Source organism: Struthio camelus, chromosome 1, assembly GCF_040807025.1.
Source record: "Struthio camelus isolate bStrCam1 chromosome 1, bStrCam1.hap1, whole genome shotgun sequence".
NCBI classification, from domain to species: domain Eukaryota; kingdom Metazoa; phylum Chordata; class Aves; order Struthioniformes; family Struthionidae; genus Struthio; species Struthio camelus.
This window is the reverse complement of record NC_090942.1, coordinates 147,234,348-147,256,511: the sequence shown is the minus strand read 5'-3', so window position 1 is coordinate 147,256,511 and position 22,164 is coordinate 147,234,348.

The window sequence follows — 22,164 nt, the reverse complement described above, 5'->3', positions numbered from 1 at the left end:
TGTAGCAGCTGGGTGATCCATTGTGAAACACTCTCCAGCTGAGGGCCTGAGGAGCATACAATAGCACATGGGAATGCAGGCTCTGTTCCTTTCTTTTCTTCTTTGAGGGACTTGTGATGAGGAGGAGCAAGAAGAAATTTACTTTCTCTCTCCCTTCAGGGACACCTGCTTTTTTTAGAGGGATCCACACCATGATATTTAAAGCAAATCTCCGCTCTCTTTGCATTGATCTAAAGAAGATGAAGTCAGCAGTAGATCTGCCTTATGGCAGACAGGAAATTTCTTTTTTCTTTTCTTCTTTTCTATTTTTGTTGTTAAATAATGATGAATCAACACAATCAAGCTGAAAATTCCTTCCTTTTGTTTTGCTTTATATTTTTCTTGACAGTGCAAGTGACTGCTCATTGGTGCAAGGCAGGAAATTACAATAACTTATCCCTGAAGTGTTTTCAGATCATATTCTTTAGAGCCGAAGCTTTTCTTTATGGCTTTAAAGCTGGGAATTCTTGGTTGTTGATTTTCTTTGTAATTAAAGGTTTCAACCCTTCAATTTTCATCTTGTATTTGAGCCATTGTAGCATGCTTCAGAAGCTTGCAAACCAGACTTCAAACAGAAGGCCTGTTTCTGCTGCCTTTGAAGTTATGACAAACCTCCTGTTGATTGCAGAGAGGGAAACTGGCCTGAAAGTACAAAGCAGTTTTATTTCTTTCTGATTTTTTTCAGTTACCCTGCTATTGTACCATGTGTCAGAGGTGCTGCAAATTTTTGTGGGCAAAACAGATATGCTATTAAGACAGCTTCCCTAGCAGCAGCTTATTAAGCTCTTACTATGAGTGAAATAGGGGTTGGCCATCAGCAACTTTGCCCAGTCTCTCCATCTGTCAGATCTTCCTGCTGCCTATCACAGAGCAAGAAGACATGGCCCATAAGCACAACAACAGGCTCTCAAGTTCAGCGGACCCGGAGCAGGTTGCCAGGTGGAGTTGCCACTGAGCTACAGGCCTGGAGAACCTCATAGCTGCTGGGGCAGCATTGCTGGAAAGCAGAAGTGTCTAAGGAGCATATTTCATATAGTAAACATTGTGGTTTCACTGATTCTCAAATCACACTTTCTCAGAGTTGCTGTTCTGTAAGAAATAGTAGGAAAAGATAGGGTATTTGGCTTGGCTGAGCTCAAAAGCCTTTATAGTCTTTTTTCTTTCTTTTTTTTTAATGGCATTCCCTGCAGTTTGGCAACTTTGCCTTCCTGCCAGCTCTAATTAGAAGCCTGAAACTGGTAAGTGGGAGCCAATACTTAAACTAACCTAGCACTGTAGCAGATTTGCATTGGAAATCATTCGGATTTCTCCGACTTAGATAAATGCAATGCAGTATCCTGAAAAACCTTCTTTGATAAGAATAGCTGGAATTAACGCAAAGAGACCATCTTGGAAGTGAAAAATAGGTCAACTTCTGTAGCCAGTTCATCAGCAGAGATCAGTCTCTCTCCGGTTTGAGCAAGGAAGAAGGCACAGCTGTGAGCTGTCTCTGGATATTGTGCACTGCAAGCTGACATGACTGTCGGTAAGCATATATAGAATTGCAAAGTATGTCCCCAAAAAGTTGCAGCAGACTTTCTGAAGTTCAGCGATTGCATGATGATTCTTATCTTCCTGTCTGTCTGTCCTATCTGTCCTTCTACGCTCCAGTCATGGTCCTTCTGACTCTGTCTTTATCTCTCTTTTCTTCAGATGAGATAAAAGCACAAAGAAATTGTCCTGCTGGAAGAGGATAGAAAGGTTTTGCATTCGATAATGCATTGCTAGGGTAGTAACTGCCATTAGCGGCTGGCATAGGAGTGGGTTACAGATTTCCAAGAACTAGTCTGGCAGTACTCCACATATAAGAGGGAAAGGAATATCTGATTATCAGGACTTTACGATATTTGTCAGCAGTAAAAAAGTGTTGGAAACCTAATTCCTGTCAAGAAAGATGACTATAACTCATCAAGATTAGTATCAAAGCTGCCAATGGTGGGGTCACTCTCATCCAACTAAACTGAGCCATGCACACTCTGCTTCCTAAATTGCCAATAGAGAGAAGTAGGAGCATCCCACTGTGTGATTTGTTTGACCTATTATAATTGTCTTTAATTGTCTTTAGGATACTATCAGTTGCTCCTTAGAAGTTCCTACTTTTCTCTGTTGGTTATAAGTGTGCAGAAAATACTGTGTCCTGTCCTGCCGTGAATCCAAACAAGGAGGATCAGGCATGACCCGCTGACTGTGTGGCCAGGTTGATCCCTGTTAGTCTTGCCCAGGAAGTGAAAATTACATGCCTGGAAGTTGCTTAAAAGGTTATAGTCAGCAGATGTTTCTGTGTTCAGCAGGCCAGACTGCAGCATGGTTCAAAGCAAGTCCCCAGCATGAACGTTTGCTGGAAGGCAATTACACTGAATTACATTTCAGCCAGTAGGTTCATAGCCAATTTTATAATTGCTTAATTCCGGGGTAGTCACTATTGGCAATGGACTGGTAATAGTAACTTTTGGTATGTATAACAAACAGGGAAACAGTGTCTGACAAATGGCAATGTCATGCTTGAGGTTGCTTCATGTGGTGATGAAAGGTAGTGTATTTTTTCTCAAGCACTGTACGTCTGTGTATGTACCTTCTCTGAGCTCACAATGGCCTATGGCTTGCTTCCAGTCACCTCTACTCTTCATGTTCACATTTACTTATTAAAAAAAAATTCTCTTTTCCTTCAAAAATAAAAATTCTGTGGGTATAAACATACTGTATTATTAAATTCTGCTATGACTTCAGAAGTGCTTCAGGATATGTAGGCTACAGAAGAATTTAGACCAGCATATGACTTACTGGACACGTGTATCTCTGTAAAGAGTCTCTAGGGTTATCGCATAATCCTTTTAACAACATATTTCATGCAAATAGGTGTGGGAAAGACATGTGGTCCAGTTATTAAGGAGAGACATCGTGAGGCAAATGCCTAGTTTACACTCAACTTTGCATGCAACACTGAACAAATCATACTACTTCTCTGTGGTTTAGTTTTCCCATCTGTAAAATGGGAGCGGCAACACTCATTTATTTCGCAGGGGTGAGTCTTAATTATTGTTTATAAAATATCTGGTGAGGTTGGTGTGAATTCTTTATTCTGCTGGAGTCAGTGCAGGTTTTGCTTTGGCTTGCAAAAGGACTCAGACTTCATCCTTAAAGCAGTAACAAAACAAAGCTTCTGTCCTGTATATGGGAACTCCTCTCTCTCCTGCTCATATATGTCTGAACAGCTGTGTGAAAGGATATATTATCCCTGCGATCCGATTTATGAATTTACACCATAAAAACATTAAAATTATGAATAGCATATGAATTTTCAGGTTTCTATTTTTTTCAGTAGGGCTGGCTAGAGATGGCTTATCCACACTGGATTTTTTCAAGTCAAGAAATGACTGAGTTTTAGGAACCATGGATGATTTGTCAGCAATGAGGTTAAACTCCCTTCCCCACTGCTGTGTAAGCTATCAACAGCTGCATCTTTGCAGCTTTGCCTATCACTCAAGATATATTAATGTGAAAAAAGTAATGGGGAATTTGAAATTATGGAATTCAATTATCATATCTCCTCCTCCCCTGAATTCTTCTGAAAACTAGAAGGAGGCAAAGCTGTTAGTCAGCTCTTATGCAACTAACATGGCTGAGCAGGGAGACTTTGCACCTCTCAGGAGAGGAAATCATAGTCATATGAAATGTCAAGACAAGAGAAGCTTTGAGAAAACATCCACTGATAGAGATTTTTAAAAAGATTTTAAAAAATAATAGAGTGTTAGCTCACGGAACTTGAGAAATATCTAGACTGAAAGATTTGATATGCAAACAGGAAGAATTTGAAAATTAGCCTCCTACCAAGAAGACAGAAACAACCTTACAGCAGTAAAGAAGGGCTATTAAAACAATACATGACAATTTCTCACAATGCTGAAGGAACATCAAGAGGAAAAAAACTGAAAATTATGTTTTTTCCAAAAAGTCTATAGGGAAAGCCATTGAGAGTTTTAATGTTTTTACCTCTCTACTTCATTAAAGCTTAAATAGCAAGTGATACTGTTGCTCCTTGCACCAGCAACCTCCCACCTTACTGCTCCTGGTGAAGAGACCCAAAGAAGGATGCAGCAGACAATGCATCTCTTTTTATACTCAGGTTACATTTTCTTGTTACAAACCTGGACCAATTATTTCAAATATCCTACAAACGATAATTAACTTTGGTAACTTCTTTCGCTGAAAGACAAACCATGGTAAGTCAGAAGCAGTGAGGATTTTATTAGATAGAGAGAGAACTAGGCACTTCATAGAAACGTTCAGAATGCAGCAGAAGAAATAAACATCAAAGAGCGTGGCATCTAGTTCCCCTTGGAAATAGAAGTAGAGTCAAGGCTAACCCAGTCCCAGTAACTGTATAATTAGCAAGTGACCTGAATGCATGGAAGGTACTAATTTTTTCCCTTTGGGAGAAAATAAGCATAACTGAAATGAATGCCATACATGTGCTGTTTATTCTGAATAAATACTCCTTATCCCACACTCATGCCTTTCACTTTACTAAAAAACAATATATTGAGATCTTCTTTTGGGTGATATAGCCTTACAGAACCAGCATTTCCTTGCAAAATACAAACTTGAACGTCTAGGAATTGGTTTTAGATTTTACGGCTCTGCGTGTTTTCACTAAACAGTTTTAATTATGGGTCAGCAATATACCCATTTAATTTCCTGGATCACAGAGTGCCAGACCCATTCCAGTAGACCTGTTTTCTCCTTTGCTCCTTGCCTACATGCTGCTCTTGGCCTGCCACCCAAGCCGTACTGTGGAAGCATAGCCTCAAGAAGTGAAGTGTGGTCTCTACTGTCTTAAAAAAATCATATCTCTCTGTGTGTGTTCCTTTGACTTGAGAAAGATCCCGTGTTCAATGAGCTGATTGCTAGTCTATGTATTTGGAAAGACATCTTTCTTTTGAAATAATGAAGGAAATACTCTGTCTCTAGAATAGCAAGAAATAGTAACATATCCAACATAACTAGGGCCTCCTCCTTTCAATATCCCTGATCCTTGGACTGTTGCAGACCCTTCCCATACTACTTTTATCTTCCACAAAGGTTGCCTGGGTCACCACAATATGCAACAAAATTGCACCTCACTTGTCAGCAAATTTGAATTAAACACAAATTTCAAAAGACATGTTTGGGAGACGGACCACAAAACAATGAAAACACATTTTCACATGTGCTCTCACTGCTCCTTAGAGCTTTGCTTAAGAGTAACTCAGCAGAAAATTGTTTGCAAAATTGTATGTGGCCCCCTATTGACTATTTGAAACAGGTGATGCTAATCACCCAGAGGCTAATGCTGTGACTTGGCAGATGCTAAGTTAGTGCTTATGTTATGGGAAAGCAACAAGATCTCATTGCTAAAAGTAGAGCTGGGTGACCAGTTTATATTTTCATCATCACAACAGTAGTATTAGAACCTAGCTAGGTATCCTGCTAAACTGAAGTTAAACAAATGTGAGAAGGTTTTTTAACAAAGAAATGATTTAATACTGCCCTCTTATTAGCATTGTGGATTTTCTCTGGCATGCTCAGGTTTCAGTGTTACTAATTGAGGATGGCCATGGCTTCCAAATCCACATGTATGGAAATAAGGGAGCAAGTGGCCAAAGGTGGAAGATGCTGCCTCAGGTGGAAATGATTTACCATGAATCTACTGAAATGTAGCAATTTATTTTTTTGTGGGGCAGCTGGGCTGCATGATCTACAGCAATGAGAAGACTTCACTTTACACCAGAATCTCTGTTTCCCTTTAAAGGAATTTGGAAGGAATTTGGAAATGGGAAATCTCAGGATTTTGGAGGTGTAGTGGATAATCATAAGTTGGGAGCAGGACTGCTATTCTTGTTTGGGAAGATATACGAGAGCCAAATAGATGATGACTGCACAGTTGTCTATTAGGGGAGGATCTGAGTACAAGGCATAGATTCAAAAGGTGTGGCTGCCCTGGGGATATATTGTAAAATCAGGCCGTCTATTGCCCAGTGAATACTGAATCAGCTCCAATAGAAAATATGAAAGAGACCTCTGGCAGATCCAATAAAAGTATGAGCATTAACAGTATAAGAATGCTGGTAAGATGGGAGATCAAGGCCCTTTGTCATCTAGATTTACATTCACTAATAAAAATCTTATACTGCTACAATGAAAAAGGAAAACTATGTTGCCAGGATCAGGTATGATTTATGCACAGTGATAATTGCAAGAACACTTGGCTTAAGTCTATGGCATAGCTCTTTTGTGTGATATATAATTAGTGCTAGACATCACAGGAGGATCCAGTGGAATGATGAATAATATTATAGGCATTGTGGATATTAAAAGGAGATATAGCTACCAGAAGGGTCCATCAACAGAGAGCAGAGAATAGGAAAGTCCTATAAAATTTGTTCTCAGCAAGAAACAGATGAGTCCTTGTTCCTTGGGGGTCAATCAGGTTTTTTTCCATAGTTTCTCCCTATAGTCAGGAGAACACATAGTTGTCATAGAAGCAGATGGCTAAGGGCATCAAAACGATCAGTAAAGAGAAGCCTGGGTCTGCTACCTGTGTGCCTGATGATGTTCTGCACGTGCCAGTGTCCCTTCCCTACGCGAGCCCACAATTTTTGGGGTGAGTGACCGTTATTCCCTTCCCCTCTTCTCAATCTCCAGCTCCCCAGGACTGGGCTCCAACCTGTTGCATTTCTGCAGTCTGCTGATGTGGGAGCCTGCCTTCCTACGCACACCTCCTCACACTCATGTCACCCGTTTCTCTGGACTCCATGCCATGGGGGTGAAGGTATGTTTCACCAAGGGAACGGTTTCAGGGAAATATAACTTTTTCTGATAAATGACCTCTCTATGAAATCTTGGAGAACTGAGGCAGAGGAAGAGGAAAACCATGTAGAAAGGGATACAGCAATGGATGAACATAGGAGAAGGGACAGCAAAGACAACATGCTGATACTGGTGAAAGAGGTAAGTGAAAGGCATATACCTAATCTAACTAGGGAGGTGGATATTATGCAGGAAGAAGACCTACTTAAATCAAATGAAAAAGCTGGAATAAGTATAATGTAGCATAGGTAAGTCATGGGAAAATTACATCAGGCAGTTAAGTTTCCAGATCAACCTGATCTAACTGAGAAAACTTCCATTGAAGCTGATCTTTTTAAGAAATAAATTCTATGAGCTGGGTGTTACAGCTAGTAGGAAATTGGCCACAACGTCAAAAAGATCCTTCACAGTAGGTCTATGGTATTTGTCAGTGTGGTCCCAAGCTCACCTGTTATCCAAACTGAGCACTTGAAAAGGGCCTGGGTCTTAAATCAGCACTGGAGCACAACATGTAAGAAAGGCTGTTATCCTTTACGCATACACCAAAGCCCTTCTGTACCGTCACTGTGGAGGTGACCAGCTGCAGGCTTTGCTGTATTATACCTTGCTTCTCTCTTACAGCTGCTTTTGGGTGAAGTCAGCCAGGCTCCTTGCCAGTGTAGGCAGCAGGGCAGGAGTGACCTCCAGGCTGGCAACATGAGTGCACGAAGCGGGTCTCGTGGCAGTCCCCAGCCTGCTCCCATCTGACAGTGAGGATGCATTGCCCTGTGTCCTGTGTTCCTCTCCAGGAAAAGTAACACAGAAGAGAATTCCCAACTACCACAGCAAATCAGCTTATATCGAAGGAGAAACACTGAGCTGAGAAATAAATGATAATTAACGCGTGGCAGTTAAACAAAGAGGTCAAATGGCCAAAATGCGGGTTAGAAAACCAAAGCACACAAAGCCCCAAAGGTCATCCATTGACCTCCAACTACTGTATTATCTTTAGATCCTAATAATGTTGGTTTTAACAAAAAGATTCATCAAATGCCAGTGTGTCTTGACAGCAGAGATGGTTAGAGTATGAAGAAATATAGTAGCTGGTAGCAGGGAAAATTGCTATAGCTCCTGGTAGCAACGAAATACTCATCCCTGTCTGCTCTGTGCTAGAAAGGAGAGGTGATTTTGAGTAGTGTTTTCTTCTTACTGCAACTGTACTGTGCAAGTGTAGCATTTCTTTTCAACTGCTGGCCTCTGATGATAAATTAATTTGAAGATATGCATTTTCCATTTCAAAAGAAAACCAAACTCCTCCTTATCCCTTCTACAGCATACAGCATTTTTCTACGAACTTGTCCACTTTATAATAAATTATTATAGTATTATTTAGGCAATGCAAATATAAAACAATTATGGGATATAGTTGCATATTTTACACTATTTTTGTTCTTATTTTGCATGTCTGTATGATAAAAAGATACAGAACGGAATACCACAAATTTTCACAGAGAATATAGATCTTTCTATACTTCATAATCCTTTTTACATTTGTAGAATGCAATCTTTTTATTTTCTTTCATAAAGTATACAATTTCCTGTTATAGCTATGAAGGTTCAGTCAGTAGCAACTGTTTCACGAAATTATTGAGACTGTGTAATTGGCAACAGCCTACTTATAGGCTGTTTACAGATTTATTTCTGGAGCATTTTATACATTCATATGTGTTATATATATTTCATATATACGATTTTCAAAAATATCAACTCCAAAATAAGTTCCAGGACTTTTTTAAGCTATTGGGTGCAAGAAAATAGAAAATGTGTTATGATGCATTTCAATCTTTTCTAGAAAAATTTAAACCAAATCATTATGTGCAACTAACCATAAATATTTAGTAAGTTCTTAAACCAAATCATTATGTGCAACTAACCATAAATATTTAGTAAGTTCTCCAGAACATTTGAAATTATGTGGAGTGTTATTTCTGTTATAGACTTAGGAACAAAATAAATGATGTCTGCACTGCCACAGGAATATGTCAGCATTTAGCATCACTCCAGCTTCAGCCCAGTTCCCCGGTACCCACCATGGCTTCATGGTTGCAGAAACTTGTTCCATAAACCTAAAATGGTACAGATATTAACACTGATATTTTGATGTTTCATAACCAATTCTCTCCACTCTCAGAATAAGATACATTTTTGCTGATATTGCCAAGCTGTGGAGGCCTAGTAGGTATCTGTTGATTAAGGGGGTCACCCTCCATTAGCACTGACTCCTGAGAAGTGTGCTGCTGCACAATAAGGGAACAGCACCACTAAGCACCTTCCCCATCCTCCATGTAACAGCATCAAGCTCTGTTATCCCATCCACTGAAAATGCCTCAGAGCTACCTGAACTCTCTTAGCTCACTCACAAAAATCTCTTCAATATTGAAATATCCTTTTCAGCTTACACACAGAGAATAGCTACTACCTGGGTGGTAAAGAAGGCAACAGGAGATGAGCTGGATGTTGTTCTGTCGTGTAATAATGCCTAAATGGCATTATTACAACTATGCGATTATGAATCTCCGGGAAAAATGGCTGCATCTGGCTCTAGGGTTCAATACTTCTCCTGTCCAGCCACATAAGATGAACTCTATCTTTTCATGTTTGGTACCCCATAGCATAGCCATTGTTTGCTTCAGAAGGCTTGGTGGCCTTAATTTCACCAATTACTTTCCTAGTTTTTGCCTTTCCCTTTTACTTGCATTTTCACATTGCCTCTTCCCATATATGTAGCAATGAAGCCCTATATCCATCTTCTGGGGAGAAGCGGGGAAAATGGACATGCATTCACTTCCACATATGACATCTCGGGGGTGTGTCACTGCTGTGGTCTAGCAGTGAGCTCACACAGGAGACTGGCCCCCTACCTGGAAGTCAAATGCACATGATACTAATGCTACACATAAACAGGATGAATTTCCTTCCCAGGCCATTGTATAAATTCAGATTCTGCCTTTAGGTTACTCTTCCAAGCTGGACTGTGAATCTATCCTCTCCATACCTGAGTAGGTAAATTCCCAGTCACAAAGAAAACCCTAGCACTTTGTACTTTTGGGCATTACAAGGAACTCGAATTTTCTTTTCCAAGGTGCTTCCTTCCCTGTGAAGAAAAGGGCCAGATATTAGCATCTTCAGCATTAGGCCAATCTGTGCTGTCTAGATGAAGCAAATCCTAGACTCCTTTATTAATATGACTCATTTCATCGTCCTTTCTTGACACTGGCAGCCAAGATATCAAGCATCTCCTCAATCCAGACCCTTAAAGTAAACAAATTGTATTTAACTTCTTGCTGAAATACTAATTGCAATGATTAAGACACAGCTACTTCAGGTATGCTGAAAGCCTTTACTTTTAGTTGTTCATTCCTTTCAAAAATAAAGGTTAGAAGTGCACGTTGTTCAACAGTAGCTTTGGAATAAATGCAGTCTTACCTCCCCTCATCTTTGAAGAGACAATATATATTTTTTGTGACAGTGGCAAGATATTTATTCTGCTATTATTTTCTTGTAATTCCTCATCTAACTGATTTTTTTTCATTGTGAATTACTGATATTGAGTTGACCTTGCTGATGGCTGCATTGTGTGAGTAATGCTCTTCAGCATGATCTTATGCTCTACTGTACATTTCCTTATATGCAATGAATGACATCTCTTCTAACATCAAGAACTGAAAAAATTGAAAGAAGTAACTCTATTTCAAGAAGCCATAAAATGCATTTGTATTTATACAGATAAAACCAAGACTAGACTAAGTCTGTATGGATAGAGAGACTAGTAAATAGCTAACATTTTAGAAGCGTGTACTTCTACAGTGGAAGTACTGAATTTGTGCAGAATGAATTTTGATAGTTCTCTGACATCCTGAGTACTCAAACCTTCTCAGCTGAAAAACTTTCCTGTGTATAGTACCTTCTGAAGTAAATCTTTTTCATCCTGTCTTTATTACATGTTCCCCCTCTTAACTCCAATAAATGTGTAGGCAGTAAACATTAATTTTCTTTTTAAAATAGAATCAATCTAAGCATCAAAGAATTGATTTTGTGCTGTCAGCTACACAAAGACAAAATAACGCACTGCATAGATAGCTTATTTGCACTTCCTGAATTAGTTTGTTCTGAACAGATAATTGAACTTCATAAGTTAAAGCATTCTGACAGGCAGTAAAGGAAATAACATAGAGACCTCTTAGTTGCATACGCTTTGAACAAGCACTTTCACTAAGGAAGTCTCACTCCTGTGAGTGGTGGCCTGTCTCTAGGCTAGTCCTCTTTATGAATTATTCATCTAAAGTTAAACCAGGCTTATCTGACACAAACAATGTAAGTTGTCACCTATATCTTTCATATCATGACATTGAAGTTGAGTAGCTTAAAGAGATCACTCATGATTTTACAGCTGTGCTCCAGTGCTTCTGTGTACCTTATCTGGGATCTCAGGACTTGCCTGTGTGGACAATCTAGCGTGCAAGCTATGGGTGTCAGCTTACAGATCCTTAGCTGCTCATTTCTGATTCATTGTGTGGACCCTAAGTGCACATCAAGTGTAGAGAAGCATAATCCTTTCTCTAAAAGGAGTAACATACCTTATAAAAAGTCATTCTTAGAGTGTCTTATAAAAGACTTCGAGAAAGTCAGACCTTAGAGTGTCCTATTGGCTATTATCCCTGACAGGAAGAGAAATCTAAAAGACCAAATGACTATTACTATTACAATCACCGTCAAAGATAAGAACCAGTGTTTGGTGAGCAGCGGTGCTGCAAAAGTCTTAGTGAGGACGAGTGCATATATAGAAGACTGTATCAAATATACATGATACATATTTTGTACCGTGCTTGTTAAATGGTGAATACTCATCGAACACAACCTATGCCAATGTTTGGCTGCAAAGGTATGAGATACTCCCAACAATCACACCTTATTGAAATATTTTAATCAACCACTTCCTAGTCATTTTATAATTATCACTCACTGCAGTCCTAATGTTCCTAATGTTTGCCAGCACCTCCAGCACCTTATATCATTGTGTCAACATTAGGGGAATCTGGTTCTCACTTGATGGTAGGAGAAGAGCCCTTATTCTTACTATAGGCTGATGTATATTGCATACATCATTAGGCAACAGTCCACACGGGGATTTGGTGCAGAGGAGTTAATATCTTGTAAGCTCACATTCTAATTTACTCTGCAGTGATAAGGAAAGTGTTATGCAGACAAGCCCCATATAATTTCAGGATCAGAAATAGAAAGTCCTGGTTGTAAGGCTATACGCATCCTGCAAGAGATAGACTTGCAATAGACTGCGAGAGAACTCAGCATAGCCTTTAGCAGAAGGTTCACAATGAAAATACAATAAAGCTGTTGGTAGAATTACTAACAGTTGTTTCCTTTCCTGAAGCATACCTCTAGGAGGACAGAGAGAAGAGTTTTCTTAGTTATTATTTTTGCTTTTTACTGCTTATGGTTCCACTGAGACAGGAAATGGAGCTTTTCCCTCCAGCGCTTACGGTGCCTAAGGAAAGGGGAGCTGTACATAGAAATGCAATCAGTTGGCAGTAGAGCATAGGCAGAGCTGATCTGCCTCTTGTTATTGCCGGTCCTTACCAACACCTGGGGCTTCCTGATAGAAGGCACCATTTATACTGATCTATAACTTTTTCCAAACCTAAATCATTTGTTATTTCCATGCTGGATTTCTGACCTTAATAATGATCTCTCAGAACAAGAAATAGTTTTAGGAGACAGAAGTTTATGATTTATGTATGAATTCCCTGTGTTCCTGCCTAGGACAAGGCTTACAAGGTCAGAGACTTATATGATATTTTTATTAGTTGGGGAGATGTACTTGTAGGCAGGAGTAAACATTCTTGTGACTACTGATTTGGCTTCTTTTATTTGTTATTGCAAAGTCATTTGGGGGAAGAGCTGGTGAGAAAATGAAACATGATTCTACTGAAATGTTCTTTATTTGTTTATTTTTTTAGAAATTAATGTAAACCACCATTCTCAAGATTTTTGAGAGCTCATCTGCCTGGCTGTGTGAGCTTCCCCCTGTCTGTCAGACATGTGACAGTGCACAAATACTTCTTGAAGAGCTGCCCAAGCTTGGACCTTGTCCTCAGCAGGGAGAGGAAGGCTACAGCGAGAATGGGCTGTTCAAGCTCTGAAAGCTTCTGTAAGAGCCCAAATGCCAGCTTCTCAAGGTGCCATGCAGGTCAGAGCCTGTCCACTCAGGCATGGGGCTTCTAGCCTCGGAAAGCTATTTGACCTCATTTAGGTTTAGGTCACCTGCCCCTAATGAGCATTAGGAGTGCTTTAACCAAGGCGATGGATTCATAACTTACTGTTTTGCATCTGGATCCCTTGTCTGCAGGGCAAGAGTGTATCCCCCACTTAGACCTGGAGCTGTCGGCAAACAGGTGCCTGCTCTAGCTGCATAAGGGCAGGGGCAGTAAGTTCAGATTCTGTACGAAGAGTAGGTCTAAGTGTCAAGGCATACTCTGCTCATGCTTGCTTTCAATCTTTCTCCTACGTGGGAGAATGCATCTGTGCAGGTCTGTGCCAGTGCTGTCTTCCAGGCTCCTTGTGTTGCACATCAAGGCTTACCGGTACATCTGCTCCATTCTGCTACGCCCTAGCAATTTGTGTAATAAGCCGTTAGATGACTCAGAATGACACCAGCAGCTGTGGCTTATTCTTCCAAACTATTTTTAAATGATTTATTAAATTTACCAAATCTGAATGGTTTTTAGCTCACTTTGTATTTTTAAAGCTTGTCCATCACTGTCCTGTTTGCTAGTGCATTTATTTTTATTTTTATTTATTTTTGAAATGTAAGAATTAGAACAGTCTGCACAAATAGTTCTGACTTCCTTAAGAAGATTTTAATAAGCACACAAATTTATATTACTATGAGCCCTACTCACAACTAGTTCTAAATGTAGATCTGTTCTTAATTCTTCTAAACACTTCCTATTCCCATTTTTCTTGCAGTAACGTTAATCCCTTGACAGAGGCATAATTAGCTTGTAGGGACTGTAAGAGTGTTCACTGAATTTCCTTTGTGTCACTATACCAAGCAAGCTTCATTCACCCATTGGTCTGATTGTCAGGGTTAATATGTCAGTATGAAAAATGTTGCCTGAGAAACATCTACATTATTAAAGATTATGAATAAACTGAAATGAGGGCAATTTATCTGATGAAGAATAGCAGCACATTCTGTGAAATGGAGCCTTTCTTTTAAATTATGACCTGCAAAGAAGGCTGTGCTGGTGAACCAGAGCAAGGGCTGCTGTGGAATCTTGCTGGGAGTGCTGTTGAAATGCTATAGCTTTCTGGGTCCCTTACTCTGAAAATTTTGCTCAGATTTTTAAGTTTGGGACACCAGATCCTCAAATCAGCCAGCTCACTCTGCTATTTGATTAGCAGTCAGTCAGGCAGTCTGGCTTCCATGTTTCTGGGGTCACAGGTCTTGGGAAAGTCCGTGCTGGGTCAGCTTGGGAGCCTTGGGAGACGAGCTCAGGAGGCACACCACACTGTCATACGTGTCCTGTTTCTGGCGCCCGAAAAAGCTCAGATATATCTACATCACGCTATGCACCAGAAACACAAGCTTTCAGAAATGACGAGAAATAACGAATCTGAAGATGTGCAGACCAAAGGAGGCAACTTCCATCAGTGTGACTCCTAAAGGTACTAAGGCAGGTTTGGTTCTGTGAGATCTGCATGTAGTGCATGCACTTCGTAAGATCCTGGCCTGGGACACCCAAGTACTCAATTAAATTTCATTCAAAAATTTCTCCTTTCCTGATGACAAGTCAGCCTGTTCTATATAGAAAGTGGATAATCGTACTCTTTTACTCAAGACCAATGAAGTTCTTAAAAAAAATAATTAGGTAGCCAGACAGGTAAATGGATCTGGGACTCTGCCAAGGGGTGACTACTGATGTAGCTTTACAAAACAATCCTTCAAGCTCAGTCAGACCAATTACTTAGAGTATGTTTCAGCTAGCTTGGCATAATTTAATTTCCCACTCGTTTTCCGTATCATTTTATATCCTTCCCATGGGAGTCAGTCTAGTATGACCCACTGCTAATACCATGTAGATACAAGATAATTAACATGTAAGTGTAATCTGTGTCTGCAACTGCATGCATTGTATTCTGTGAATAAAATATAGGATACATGGCTATACTTTCTTTATAGCCTATGGAGTATTTATTATTCATAAGTGTAGAGCCCAAAGGAATGACTTGGATTAAAAGATTTATTATATCACTTTATATTTGCCCTGTCCTAATCCTGATATAACTATAATTGTCTGCTGTGCTGTACAAGAATCCATTTTATTTGCAACATATCATTGATCAATTAAGTGTAATTTCAGATGGCCTGTAAGATTTTTTTCTTTTTTTCTGGCTTGTTTTTCTGCATTCCACGGTTTCTGCTGCATTCTGCTTACGATTAACATGAATCATTGTTAATGTTGCAATCTGTGGAATGATTCCATGTGAACCTTCAACTGCTATAGTAAGACTTAAAATCATAAAAAATGGTGCATTTCTTCATGGACCAAAATTAATTTCTAATGGCAGAATGGCAGAACAGACATCAATGGAATTACGCCAGTACATAATTTCGCTCTAATATCACATCAGTCTTTGTAGGACTTTAGAAGATCAAAGTTAATGCAGAATATTCTTTGTTTCTATCTATTCTACATGACTATGCTCATGGAGTTATTTTGTAATGATTATTTAATATCCATGGCAGTGAGAAGAGGTGTGCACACCGTTTTCACTTTTAATGTGAGAGTCACAAGGAGAGAAACACAAAGCCGTCTTTTGCTAAATGTCTCAGCTATTGTTTAAAATTTCATAGAATGTAAAGAGTTTAGTGGTAACTGTGGGTTATTGCAAGAAGATCAGGTTCCATCCTAAAGTTTCAAAAATCAAACTCAAGTTTTTGAATTTGGTTGAATTCTTACAGAAAATTGGTATGGCAAGTAAAGAACTAGAATAACTTAGTAGTATCAGACAAATCTAGGCTCTGAGTTCCTCTTCACCTTAGGTAGTGAGAAATCTGCTTCCCTCTCCAACTTTATAAAAAGAAGATATTTATGGCATTTAAAAGCAAAATAGTCTATGCAAAATTATTTTTAAAACCTCATTTTTTGGGGGGGGGAAAAAATAGATTTTACAGCAAAGCTGCTGCAAGTATGCATTTAACAGCTATTCATATCTAGCCTCTGTGTTACTTGAAATATTCTATTTAACAACTCTTTAGCCAGGATATCTGACTGGGCACCTAGTCACATGCTATTTGTTCAGTCATGCAGTAGAAGCTTTTAAAAACAGTCTCGCTGATATTTTCACAGGCAATTGTCTAAAGCCTCAAGAACAACTAAGGCAATGAGACAACAAATATCAGACATCTCACAGTCATGAATGAAACAATAATTCATTTTTCTGTTATTTGACTAATTCTACTCCAAGTCTCCTGAACACCACATGGAAATTCTAGAAAGAGTGTCTATGTGATAAAAAACACAAGACTCCAGATTGTTTTCTGTTGTTTTCCATCTCACTGCTTCCACAGCTATCACAGTCCTTACTATTTGCCTTACATGGGTGAATTTCTTTTGTCAGCTTGGAAATGAGCACCCCAGCATGGTGTACCCATTCTCTGTGAGAAGCTGAAGGCAAAGTGATGAGTTTGAGTTTGATAACAGGAAATACTTCATCTGATATGTAAATAAATGATATATGATACTCCTTATGATCTGTAACAAGCTATAACATTCTGAATATGCCCCAGCTGGGAAGAGGTCTTACCAGCTAGAGGGGCTGTCCTACTTAAGGAACACAGAGTAATATTTTTTTTGAACCAATATCAGGACCTGAATGTCTCATAGTGTGTTTAGTACCTAGGAAAACAGCAGAGAAAAGAACCGCTACTACAGCCATATGTGATCTCACCCCACAAACTGAGTTTGTATTGGCTAAAATAACCAAGAGGGAAGTTTTGAAGAGAAGAAGATAGAGAAATTCTCTCATAAAGAAAAGGGGGAGGAAGAACTATACTCAGATAGCCCCTCTTAGATCTGAGATCCCCAGGGTGAAGGTAGGAAATGATTAGTATCTTTTCCCACCCTAGGAAAAAGCCCTTACATGACTGAAACATTAAAGCTACAACTGAGGAACTTTCTTCTTAGGTACAGTTTTATTTTATAATTTATTAGGTTTAGCTGCTGAGTCTTTTAGTTCAGTTTCTAATCCATTAATTAAGACTTCTACCTTTACTTTGCAAGAGTAAACATGCTTTTTTTTTCCTTTTTTTTTAAAGCTTGTCTCATATTTCAAGTGAGTCCAGAATAATTTAACTAACTGGGTGTATTCTTACTTCCACAAGGAGACTGGATGCTAATAAAGTGAAATGTGTTGGTGAGTCCTTTGGAAGCCTGCAACTAAGACAAGCGCAGAAAACTCAGGAGCTGTTTTCCCTAAATCTGGGAGAGTCAGTCCAAGAGCAGCATTGCAAGATTTTGGGGAGCAATTTCCTTTGGTGAGCTTAATCTAAGTAAGGAGCAGGCTAGTCCTTACAAAATGACCTACAGTTTCCAGTAGCTCCCAGTTATTATAGGTAGCACTCACATTTGGCTCACCCATTCTTTATATGTTTCAAATTCAGGGATGAAGCACTGGTTCAGCAGCACGTGGCTGGCTGCTGCATGCTGACTCCAGCTTTCACTCCCCGCAGAGCAGGTGCTCCAAGAGCTAATGGAGCTGTAGATTTTGGAAGTGCCTGAATGGGGCCATATGCTGCTGAACAGTTTGTCTCAGATGCATTTCAGCAGCCTGATGAAAGCAGAATCGTACTTGCTGCTCTGAGAAGCTTTCTCCAACTGATACTTCCAGCAGCATGCCGTAGCCTGAGCAACTCCTGTAGAAGGGCCTGGATGCTAGTGAATGTGAAATAGCCAGCCACAGTGAACAAGAACCGTGGAAAGTCAAAAGGCTTACTTTACACTGGGAAGCACTAGTGCCTTTTAACTGCTTTATTTTCTGGAAACTGAAAATAAGGTTGTGCTATGGAAGCAGGCTCAGACTCAGGCCCCAGTCACAAAGACGCAAACTGAAGCACCTCCACAAAGTCATTTCTGCTAGCCTTTTCCTCATCTTACACAAAGCACATCACTTTGACCAAGCTCAAAAATATTTGGAGGTAGGTGCTGATCAACTTCTTCCACTTTTCTGTCTGTGAAAACACTTTGTACCATACAGTAAAACAGGTGTTAGTGAATAAGTTTTAAATTAACAATCACTGCTGACAGAAAACAGAGGCTAATTTTCTTTAGAGAGTGTGATGTCTTAAGAGACATAAATATGTAATGAAGTTTAGTCACTGCTTTGAATCATGAATATATATGGGAATAAAAAAGTCTTGTTTTTCAATTTAATTCCAATGGAGAAGCCACTTTCTGCTACCAAGTAGCCTGAGGGCATGCAATCAAGCAACCAAAATCACTCCTGAAACAGCATGCTATCAAACACGTTGCACATCAAATTTTAATAGCAAATATTCTTTATATTGCTTAACAAAACATCTTGAGATGTGTGAAATTTAAAACTATTTTAAAAAGGCACAGTTGAACAGTGCAGGAGAAATAAAGTGTGGCTTTTTACTGCAAAAATGTAGATGATAATAGATGATTACATAGTGGGGCTCCTTTCTACTATGGTAACAAGTAGAAAATAATCGCAGAGAAGTTACACCTGTGTGCCTGAAGCCCCTTTAAATATTGAATTTGCTCAGCAATATTCTGCTTTGCTGTATTGCAAGCATACGCCAGGTCTAACTTATAGTTGCTTTTCCTCTGAGCTGGAGAATAGACCCCATGACCCCTTGAGCTCCCTTCCAGAAGGATTTTCCTTTGATTCTTCGGGATTTTTAGGTGCATTCGACAGGTGAGTAAAGTCTGTGAGAAACGGCCTTCTTAAGTGGCTTGGGATGAGATGTGGTTAGAAAGACATAAAATCCTCTTGTGAATCAGGTCACCCAAACATGAGATTGTATAGGTCACATTTATCTAAAGCTTCCTGAAGAAGAGTTTAACCATGTTCTGGATACTCACCAAGGAAGGGTTTTCTACTCTGCACTCATGGCAAAGTGGAAATTTAATGGGATGACCAGACTGCAGGCTAACTAGTATTGAGAAAGCAACCTAGACCACCCAAGCCTGGCAAAAAGGCTCAAATTAAACTGTTATCTGTAAATGTCAGAAACAAATGAGATTTTCTTTTTTTTTGTTATTTTTTAAATCTAAATGAGGCATGAATTTTGTAGTAGTCCAGGTTCAATGCCAGTTTACACAGATCTGAATGTTCTAACTGCTGCATTTGTGCCATTTTCTCTGTAAGAAACAATAAATAATTTAAAATATTTATAATGAGTGAACTTTAGCCTAAAAATGTAAGCACTGCATTATATAAAGTGATTTAGGCATTTGTTCTAGCCCCCGGAAATGAATTACTGGTGGCTTTGACAAGTGCCAAAGAATAGCCAGCTTCTGTTTGCACATTATTTTTGTGTACCATACAGTACGCTGTGGGCAAAAGGTATTCAAGTAGGTGCAAGGGAATATATTTCAGCGAATCTAGTGAATGGATGCTTTGCACTGTTTGGTGGCTGAACTCTGAGCAAACACTAGAACACTTGTTCCAGGTAAACTTTCAAGATACATGGTTAACTGTCTACTTGCAGTTCAAGTTTAGGAGAATTTTAAGATTCTTGGAAAGAGCATTTTCATCAGAAAGGTTTAATTTTCCTCTGATTTTCATGGACCAAATTTAAAACTCAACAGAAATCAGGGACCCAGTTATTTTACAGAAGACTCAACACGTATCCTGAATTCTGAAACAAATACACTACCAACCCTCTTTTCACCTTCTTTAAAACACAAAATATGCATTAAAGAATAAAGTTTCTAGGAACTTTAGATGAATTGAGAGACTGAGCCATGGGTTATTGGTCAGGTAAAATTTAAAACTAAAGAACTTTCAGGGAAGAATATTAGCATCATTTCCTTTCTCCCAAAATGATAATTTAGAAAAAAATGTATATGCTTGAGACTTTTTTAAGATGTATAATATGTACAGGATTTTTCCCCCCCAAACCACAGCAAGGAAAGAAAATAATTCCAAAGGCATCATACTTCAAAATACTTCAAGGGATGCCAGAACTTAACACCTCCTGCCGTGCTCTTTCACTTTGATTTTCTTTTCCTCCCAGAAATAATTGCATGCCCTCAGGGAGATGAAAATAAGCAGAGAAAGTTGGTCATGGGCAGTTATTTGCAGTTGGAGTTACCTGACTAAAGTCTCATGTCTGCATTTGAGGTAGCCAGCCTGGCTTTCCTTTATAGTAAGTGTAGGGAGATTTTCAGAAGTATCCATCTCATCGTGAAAGAGATGTTTAAAATGGCTTAGATGAGCTGCACTCCAAAAATGCCACTTTCTCTCTACTAACTTAAACAGGAGCTTATCTCAGATGTAGATGTAGTTAGGTGAGGTAAATCCCACTCTAAATATTCCCTTCCTTGCCAATCTTCCAAAAGACAGTGGCATTCTTTTCTCTATGGCATCCATAGCAACCATTACTATCCAAAAGGACATTCTGAAGGCTTAGTGTATCCGCTGTCTTTTCTATTACTTTTCAGAAAAGCCCACATTCTGGAAAAAAAATTATGCTACAAGGAGGGAATCTAAATTACTTTGGTGTTGTGGAATAGTATTAACCTATAATCTGGCTTTTACAGTCTTTTTCATGTCTATTCATACCTTAGGGCATTCATGCATTTACTAGCCAATCTTTTTATTGTTTAATGGCATGAAAAAGAATGCAGAATCACTGCTGATAGCATTTGTGGGTGACAAGAAAACTAGCAAAAATGGGAGATCAGGTCAATCACTGAGAAAGATCAGCAGCTGGGCATGTTTTAATTTTTAATTTGATTATATTAAATCTCTGAAAACAAGGAATTTCCTCTTCTACACGAATAACAGTGACTCTAAAGGATTTAGGTTTTATTCACCATACGCAGGCTGCAATCTAAGAGCTCTGCATTGTATCCCACATTTCTGGTCCTTGGATACATGCCTTCAACAACTTTCAACTGCAAGACTGCATGAAATCATGGTATATTTAATTTATCTGAATACTGTGGTTCCTTCTAGGATAGATTCATATGCAAAGATAGGACAAGAACAAGGGTGTGCTTCACAAAATTCTCTTCTGAGTCATCATGAGCCCCGATGGGATGCACCCATGAGTGCAGAGGGAGCTGGCAAATGTTATTGCTAGGCCACTCTCCACCATCTTGGAAAGGTCCTGGAGAACAGGAGAGGTGCCTGAGGACTGGAAGAAAGCCAGTGTCACTGCAGTCTTCCAAAAGGGCCAGAAGGAGGAGCCAGGAAAGTACAGGCCTGTCAGCCTCACCTCCAGCCCTGCAAAGGTGATGGAACAGCTCATCCTCAGGTCATCCAACATGTCATCTCTAAGCATGTGGAGGACAAGAAGGTGATCAGGAGGAGTCAGCACGGATCTACCAAAGGGAAATGATGCTTGACCAACGTGATATCCTTCTGGGACGGAATGACTGGCTGGTTAGATGAGCGGAGAGCAGTGGATGTTGTCTCCCTGGACTTCAGTAGGACTTTTGACACTGTCTCCCACCACATCCTCCTAGGTAAACTCAGGAAGTGTGGGCTGGATGAGTGGAGAGTGAGGTGCATTGGGAACAGGCTGAATGGCCGAGCTCAGAGGGTTGTGGTCAGTGGCACAGTCTAGTTGGAGGCCTGTGGCTAGCAGTATCCCCTAGGGGTCAGTCCTGGGTCCAGCCTTGTTCAACGTATTGATTGATGACCTGGACGAAGGCACAGAGTGTACTCTCCAGCAAGTTTGGTGATGTTACTAAAGTGGGGGGAGTGGCTGACACAGCAGAAGGCTGTGCTGCCCTTCAGAGGGCCCTGGAGAGGCTGGAGAGTTGGGCGGAGAGGAACCTCCGGAGGTTCCACAAAGGCCAGTGCAGGGTGCTGCACGTGGGGAGGAATAACCCCCTGCAGCAGGACAGGCTGGGGGCTGACCTACTGGAAAGCAGCTGTGCAGAGAAGGACGTGGGAGTGCTGATGGACAACCAGTTGAGCATG